This window comes from Culicoides brevitarsis, chromosome 1, assembly GCF_036172545.1.
Source record: "Culicoides brevitarsis isolate CSIRO-B50_1 chromosome 1, AGI_CSIRO_Cbre_v1, whole genome shotgun sequence".
Classification (NCBI taxonomy): Eukaryota; Metazoa; Arthropoda; class Insecta; order Diptera; family Ceratopogonidae; genus Culicoides; species Culicoides brevitarsis.
This window is the reverse complement of record NC_087085.1, coordinates 23702854-23711936: the sequence shown is the minus strand read 5'-3', so window position 1 is coordinate 23711936 and position 9083 is coordinate 23702854.

The window sequence follows — 9083 nt, the reverse complement described above, 5'->3', positions numbered from 1 at the left end:
TATATATTAAAAAAGCACTTCTCTGTTCAATACATATACTTTTCAATTGCTAAAATCCGCTTTGACTTGATCCGCAATCTAAAACGAAATAAAAAAAATAGAATTAAATTAAATTTTATAATATGTAAAAAATAATAATATATTTACCGTCCTTATGTAATTTATTTTTCGCGTTGTATATATTAAAAAAGCACTTCTCTGTTCAATACATATACTTTTCAATTGCTAAAATCCGCTTTGACTTGATCCGCAATCTAAAACGAAATAAAAAAAATAGAATTAAATTAAATTTTATAATATGTAAAAAATAATAATATATTTACCGTCCTTATGTAATTTATTTTTCGCGTTGTATATATTAAAAAAGCACTTCTCTGTTCAATACATATACTTTTCAATTGCTAAAATCCGCTTTGACTTGATCCGCAATCTAAAACGAAATAAAAAAAATAGAATTAAATTAAATTTTATAATATGTAAAAAATAATAATATATTTACCGTCCTTATGTAATTTATTTTTCGCGTTGTATATATTAAAAAAGCACTTCTCTGTTCAATACATATACTTTTCAATTGCTAAAATCCGCTTTGACTTGATCCGCAATCTAAAACGAAATAAAAAAAATAGAATTAAATTAAATTTTATAATATGTAAAAAATAATAATATATTTACCGTCCTTATGTAATTTATTTTTCGCGTTGTATATATTAAAAAAGCACTTCTCTGTTCAATACATATACTTTTCAATTGCTAAAATCCGCTTTGACTTGATCCGCAATCTAAAACGAAATAAAAAAAATAGAATTAAATTAAATTTTATAATATGTAAAAAATAATAATATATTTACCGTCCTTATGTAATTTATTTTTCGCGTTGTATATATTAAAAAAGCACTTCTCTGTTCAATACATATACTTTTCAATTGCTAAAATCCGCTTTGACTTGATCCGCAATCTAAAACGAAATAAAAAAAATAGAATTAAATTAAATTTTATAATATGTAAAAAATAATAATATATTTACCGTCCTTATGTAATTTATTTTTCGCGTTGTATATATTAAAAAAGCACTTCTCTGTTCAATACATATACTTTTCAATTGCTAAAATCCGCTTTGACTTGATCCGCAATCTAAAACGAAATAAAAAAAATAGAATTAAATTAAATTTTATAATATGTAAAAAATAATAATATATTTACCGTCCTTATGTAATTTATTTTTCGCGTTGTATATATTAAAAAAGCACTTCTCTGTTCAATACATATACTTTTCAATTGCTAAAATCCGCTTTGACTTGATCCGCAATCTAAAACGAAATAAAAAAAATAGAATTAAATTAAATTTTATAATATGTAAAAAATAATAATATATTTACCGTCCTTATGTAATTTATTTTTCGCGTTGTATATATTAAAAAAGCACTTCTCTGTTCAATACATATACTTTTCAATTGCTAAAATCCGCTTTGACTTGATCCGCAATCTAAAACGAAATAAAAAAAATAGAATTAAATTAAATTTTATAATATGTAAAAAATAATAATATATTTACCGTCCTTATGTAATTTATTTTTCGCGTTGTATATATTAAAAAAGCACTTCTCTGTTCAATACATATACTTTTCAATTGCTAAAATCCGCTTTGACTTGATCCGCAATCTAAAACGAAATAAAAAAAATAGAATTAAATTAAATTTTATAATATGTAAAAAATAATAATATATTTACCGTCCTTATGTAATTTATTTTTCGCGTTGTATATATTAAAAAAGCACTTCTCTGTTCAATACATATACTTTTCAATTGCTAAAATCCGCTTTGACTTGATCCGCAATCTAAAACGAAATAAAAAAAATAGAATTAAATTAAATTTTATAATATGTAAAAAATAATAATATATTTACCGTCCTTATGTAATTTATTTTTCGCGTTGTATATATTAAAAAAGCACTTCTCTGTTCAATACATATACTTTTCAATTGCTAAAATCCGCTTTGACTTGATCCGCAATCTAAAACGAAATAAAAAAAATAGAATTAAATTAAATTTTATAATATGTAAAAAATAATAATATATTTACCGTCCTTATGTAATTTATTTTTCGCGTTGTATATATTAAAAAAGCACTTCTCTGTTCAATACATATACTTTTCAATTGCTAAAATCCGCTTTGACTTGATCCGCAATCTAAAACGAAATAAAAAAAATAGAATTAAATTAAATTTTATAATATGTAAAAAATAATAATATATTTACCGTCCTTATGTAATTTATTTTTCGCGTTGTATATATTAAAAAAGCACTTCTCTGTTCAATACATATACTTTTCAATTGCTAAAATCCGCTTTGACTTGATCCGCAATCTAAAACGAAATAAAAAAAATAGAATTAAATTAAATTTTATAATATGTAAAAAATAATAATATATTTACCGTCCTTATGTAATTTATTTTTCGCGTTGTATATATTAAAAAAGCACTTCTCTGTTCAATACATATACTTTTCAATTGCTAAAATCCGCTTTGACTTGATCCGCAATCTAAAACGAAATAAAAAAAATAGAATTAAATTAAATTTTATAATATGTAAAAAATAATAATATATTTACCGTCCTTATGTAATTTATTTTTCGCGTTGTATATATTAAAAAAGCACTTCTCTGTTCAATACATATACTTTTCAATTGCTAAAATCCGCTTTGACTTGATCCGCAATCTAAAACGAAATAAAAAAAATAGAATTAAATTAAATTTTATAATATGTAAAAAATAATAATATATTTACCGTCCTTATGTAATTTATTTTTCGCGTTGTATATATTAAAAAAGCACTTCTCTGTTCAATACATATACTTTTCAATTGCTAAAATCCGCTTTGACTTGATCCGCAATCTAAAACGAAATAAAAAAAATAGAATTAAATTAAATTTTATAATATGTAAAAAATAATAATATATTTACCGTCCTTATGTAATTTATTTTTCGCGTTGTATATATTAAAAAAGCACTTCTCTGTTCAATACATATACTTTTCAATTGCTAAAATCCGCTTTGACTTGATCCGCAATCTAAAACGAAATAAAAAAAATAGAATTAAATTAAATTTTATAATATGTAAAAAATAATAATATATTTACCGTCCTTATGTAATTTATTTTTCGCGTTGTATATATTAAAAAAGCACTTCTCTGTTCAATACATATACTTTTCAATTGCTAAAATCCGCTTTGACTTGATCCGCAATCTAAAACGAAATAAAAAAAATAGAATTAAATTAAATTTTATAATATGTAAAAAATAATAATATATTTACCGTCCTTATGTAATTTATTTTTCGCGTTGTATATATTAAAAAAGCACTTCTCTGTTCAATACATATACTTTTCAATTGCTAAAATCCGCTTTGACTTGATCCGCAATCTAAAACGAAATAAAAAAAATAGAATTAAATTAAATTTTATAATATGTAAAAAATAATAATATATTTACCGTCCTTATGTAATTTATTTTTCGCGTTGTATATATTAAAAAAGCACTTCTCTGTTCAATACATATACTTTTCAATTGCTAAAATCCGCTTTGACTTGATCCGCAATCTAAAACGAAATAAAAAAAATAGAATTAAATTAAATTTTATAATATGTAAAAAATAATAATATATTTACCGTCCTTATGTAATTTATTTTTCGCGTTGTATATATTAAAAAAGCACTTCTCTGTTCAATACATATACTTTTCAATTGCTAAAATCCGCTTTGACTTGATCCGCAATCTAAAACGAAATAAAATAAATAGAATTAAATTAAATTTTATAATATGTAAAAAATAATAATATATTTACCGTCCTTATGTAATTTATTTTTCGCGTTGTATATATTAAAAAAGCACTTCTCTGTTCAATACATATACTTTTCAATTGCTAAAATCCGCTTTGACTTGATCCGCAATCTAAAACGAAATAAAAAAAATAGAATTAAATTAAATTTTATAATATGTAAAAAATAATAATATATTTACCGTCCTTATGTAATTTATTTTTCGCGTTGTATATATTAAAAAAGCACTTCTCTGTTCAATACATATACTTTTCAATTGCTAAAATCCGCTTTGACTTGATCCGCAATCTAAAACGAAATAAAAAAAATAGAATTAAATTAAATTTTATAATATGTAAAAAATAATAATATATTTACCGTCCTTATGTAATTTATTTTTCGCGTTGTATATATTAAAAAAGCACTTCTCTGTTCAATACATATACTTTTCAATTGCTAAAATCCGCTTTGACTTGATCCGCAATCTAAAACGAAATAAAAAAAATAGAATTAAATTAAATTTTATAATATGTAAAAAATAATAATATATTTACCGTCCTTATGTAATTTATTTTTCGCGTTGTATATATTAAAAAAGCACTTCTCTGTTCAATACATATACTTTTCAATTGCTAAAATCCGCTTTGACTTGATCCGCAATCTAAAACGAAATAAAAAAAAATAGAATTAAATTAAATTTTATAATATGTAAAAAATAATAATATATTTACCGTCCTTATGTAATTTATTTTTCGCGTTGTATATATTAAAAAAGCACTTCTCTGTTCAATACATATACTTTTCAATTGCTAAAATCCGCTTTGACTTGATCCGCAATCTAAAACGAAATAAAAAAAATAGAATTAAATTAAATTTTATAATATGTAAAAAATAATAATATATTTACCGTCCTTATGTAATTTATTTTTCGCGTTGTATATATTAAAAAAGCACTTCTCTGTTCAATACATATACTTTTCAATTGCTAAAATCCGCTTTGACTTGATCCGCAATCTAAAACGAAATAAAAAAAATAGAATTAAATTAAATTTTATAATATGTAAAAAATAATAATATATTTACCGTCCTTATGTAATTTATTTTTCGCGTTGTATATATTAAAAAAGCACTTCTCTGTTCAATACATATACTTTTCAATTGCTAAAATCCGCTTTGACTTGATCCGCAATCTAAAACGAAATAAAAAAAAATAGAATTAAATTAAATTTTATAATATGTAAAAAATAATAATATATTTACCGTCCTTATGTAATTTATTTTTCGCGTTGTATATATTAAAAAAGCACTTCTCTGTTCAATACATATACTTTTCAATTGCTAAAATCCGCTTTGACTTGATCCGCAATCTAAAACGAAATAAAAAAAATAGAATTAAATTAAATTTTATAATATGTAAAAAATAATAATATATTTACCGTCCTTATGTAATTTATTTTTCGCGTTGTATATATTAAAAAAGCACTTCTCTGTTCAATACATATACTTTTCAATTGCTAAAATCCGCTTTGACTTGATCCGCAATCTAAAACGAAATAAAAAAAATAGAATTAAATTAAATTTTATAATATGTAAAAAATAATAATATATTTACCGTCCTTATGTAATTTATTTTTCGCGTTGTATATATTAAAAAAGCACTTCTCTGTTCAATACATATACTTTTCAATTGCTAAAATCCGCTTTGACTTGATCCGCAATCTAAAACGAAATAAAAAAAATAGAATTAAATTAAATTTTATAATATGTAAAAAATAATAATATATTTACCGTCCTTATGTAATTTATTTTTCGCGTTGTATATATTAAAAAAGCACTTCTCTGTTCAATACATATACTTTTCAATTGCTAAAATCCGCTTTGACTTGATCCGCAATCTAAAACGAAATAAAAAAAATAGAATTAAATTAAATTTTATAATATGTAAAAAATAATAATATATTTACCGTCCTTATGTAATTTATTTTTCGCGTTGTATATATTAAAAAAGCACTTCTCTGTTCAATACATATACTTTTCAATTGCTAAAATCCGCTTTGACTTGATCCGCAATCTAAAACGAAATAAAAAAAATAGAATTAAATTAAATTTTATAATATGTAAAAAATAATAATATATTTACCGTCCTTATGTAATTTATTTTTCGCGTTGTATATATTAAAAAAGCACTTCTCTGTTCAATACATATACTTTTCAATTGCTAAAATCCGCTTTGACTTGATCCGCAATCTAAAACGAAATAAAAAAAATAGAATTAAATTAAATTTTATAATATGTAAAAAATAATAATATATTTACCGTCCTTATGTAATTTATTTTTCGCGTTGTATATATTAAAAAAGCACTTCTCTGTTCAATACATATACTTTTCAATTGCTAAAATCCGCTTTGACTTGATCCGCAATCTAAAACGAAATAAAAAAAATAGAATTAAATTAAATTTTATAATATGTAAAAAATAATAATATATTTACCGTCCTTATGTAATTTATTTTTCGCGTTGTATATATTAAAAAAGCACTTCTCTGTTCAATACATATACTTTTCAATTGCTAAAATCCGCTTTGACTTGATCCGCAATCTAAAACGAAATAAAAAAAATAGAATTAAATTAAATTTTATAATATGTAAAAAATAATAATATATTTACCGTCCTTATGTAATTTATTTTTCGCGTTGTATATATTAAAAAAGCACTTCTCTGTTCAATACATATACTTTTCAATTGCTAAAATCCGCTTTGACTTGATCCGCAATCTAAAACGAAATAAAAAAAATAGAATTAAATTAAATTTTATAATATGTAAAAAATAATAATATATTTACCGTCCTTATGTAATTTATTTTTCGCGTTGTATATATTAAAAAAGCACTTCTCTGTTCAATACATATACTTTTCAATTGCTAAAATCCGCTTTGACTTGATCCGCAATCTAAAACGAAATAAAAAAAATAGAATTAAATTAAATTTTATAATATGTAAAAAATAATAATATATTTACCGTCCTTATGTAATTTATTTTTCGCGTTGTATATATTAAAAAAGCACTTCTCTGTTCAATACATATACTTTTCAATTGCTAAAATCCGCTTTGACTTGATCCGCAATCTAAAACGAAATAAAAAAAATAGAATTAAATTAAATTTTATAATATGTAAAAAATAATAATATATTTACCGTCCTTATGTAATTTATTTTTCGCGTTGTATATATTAAAAAAGCACTTCTCTGTTCAATACATATACTTTTCAATTGCTAAAATCCGCTTTGACTTGATCCGCAATCTAAAACGAAATAAAAAAAATAGAATTAAATTAAATTTTATAATATGTAAAAAATAATAATATATTTACCGTCCTTATGTAATTTATTTTTCGCGTTGTATATATTAAAAAAGCACTTCTCTGTTCAATACATATACTTTTCAATTGCTAAAATCCGCTTTGACTTGATCCGCAATCTAAAACGAAATAAAAAAAATAGAATTAAATTAAATTTTATAATATGTAAAAAATAATAATATATTTACCGTCCTTATGTAATTTATTTTTCGCGTTGTATATATTAAAAAAGCACTTCTCTGTTCAATACATATACTTTTCAATTGCTAAAATCCGCTTTGACTTGATCCGCAATCTAAAACGAAATAAAAAAAATAGAATTAAATTAAATTTTATAATATGTAAAAAATAATAATATATTTACCGTCCTTATGTAATTTATTTTTCGCGTTGTATATATTAAAAAAGCACTTCTCTGTTCAATACATATACTTTTCAATTGCTAAAATCCGCTTTGACTTGATCCGCAATCTAAAACGAAATAAAAAAAATAGAATTAAATTAAATTTTATAATATGTAAAAAATAATAATATATTTACCGTCCTTATGTAATTTATTTTTCGCGTTGTATATATTAAAAAAGCACTTCTCTGTTCAATACATATACTTTTCAATTGCTAAAATCCGCTTTGACTTGATCCGCAATCTAAAACGAAATAAAAAAAATAGAATTAAATTAAATTTTATAATATGTAAAAAATAATAATATATTTACCGTCCTTATGTAATTTATTTTTCGCGTTGTATATATTAAAAAAGCACTTCTCTGTTCAATACATATACTTTTCAATTGCTAAAATCCGCTTTGACTTGATCCGCAATCTAAAACGAAATAAAAAAAATAGAATTAAATTAAATTTTATAATATGTAAAAAATAATAATATATTTACCGTCCTTATGTAATTTATTTTTCGCGTTGTATATATTAAAAAAGCACTTCTCTGTTCAATACATATACTTTTCAATTGCTAAAATCCGCTTTGACTTGATCCGCAATCTAAAACGAAATAAAAAAAATAGAATTAAATTAAATTTTATAATATGTAAAAAATAATAATATATTTACCGTCCTTATGTAATTTATTTTTCGCGTTGTATATATTAAAAAAGCACTTCTCTGTTCAATACATATACTTTTCAATTGCTAAAATCCGCTTTGACTTGATCCGCAATCTAAAACGAAATAAAAAAATAGAATTAAATTAAATTTTATAATATGTAAAAAATAATAATATATTTACCGTCCTTATGTAATTTATTTTTCGCGTTGTATATATTAAAAAAGCACTTCTCTGTTCAATACATATACTTTTCAATTGCTAAAATCCGCTTTGACTTGATCCGCAATCTAAAACGAAATAAAAAAAAAAATAGAATTAAATTAAATTTTATAATATGTAAAAAATAATAATATATTTACCGTCCTTATGTAATTTATTTTTCGCGTTGTATATATTAAAAAAGCACTTCTCTGTTCAATACATATACTTTTCAATTGCTAAAATCCGCTTTGACTTGATCCGCAATCTAAAACGAAATAAAAAAAATAGAATTAAATTAAATTTTATAATATGTAAAAAATAATAATATATTTACCGTCCTTATGTAATTTATTTTTCGCGTTGTATATATTAAAAAAGCACTTCTCTGTTCAATACATATACTTTTCAATTGCTAAAATCCGCTTTGACTTGATCCGCAATCTAAAACGAAATAAAAAAAATAGAATTAAATTAAATTTTATTCTATATGTAAAAAATAATAATATATTTACCGTCCTTATGTAATTTATTTTTCGCGTTGTATATATTAAAAAAGCACTTCTCTGTTCAATACATATACTTTTCAATTGCTAAAATCCGCTTTGACTTGATCCGCAATCTAAAACGAAATAAAAAAAATAG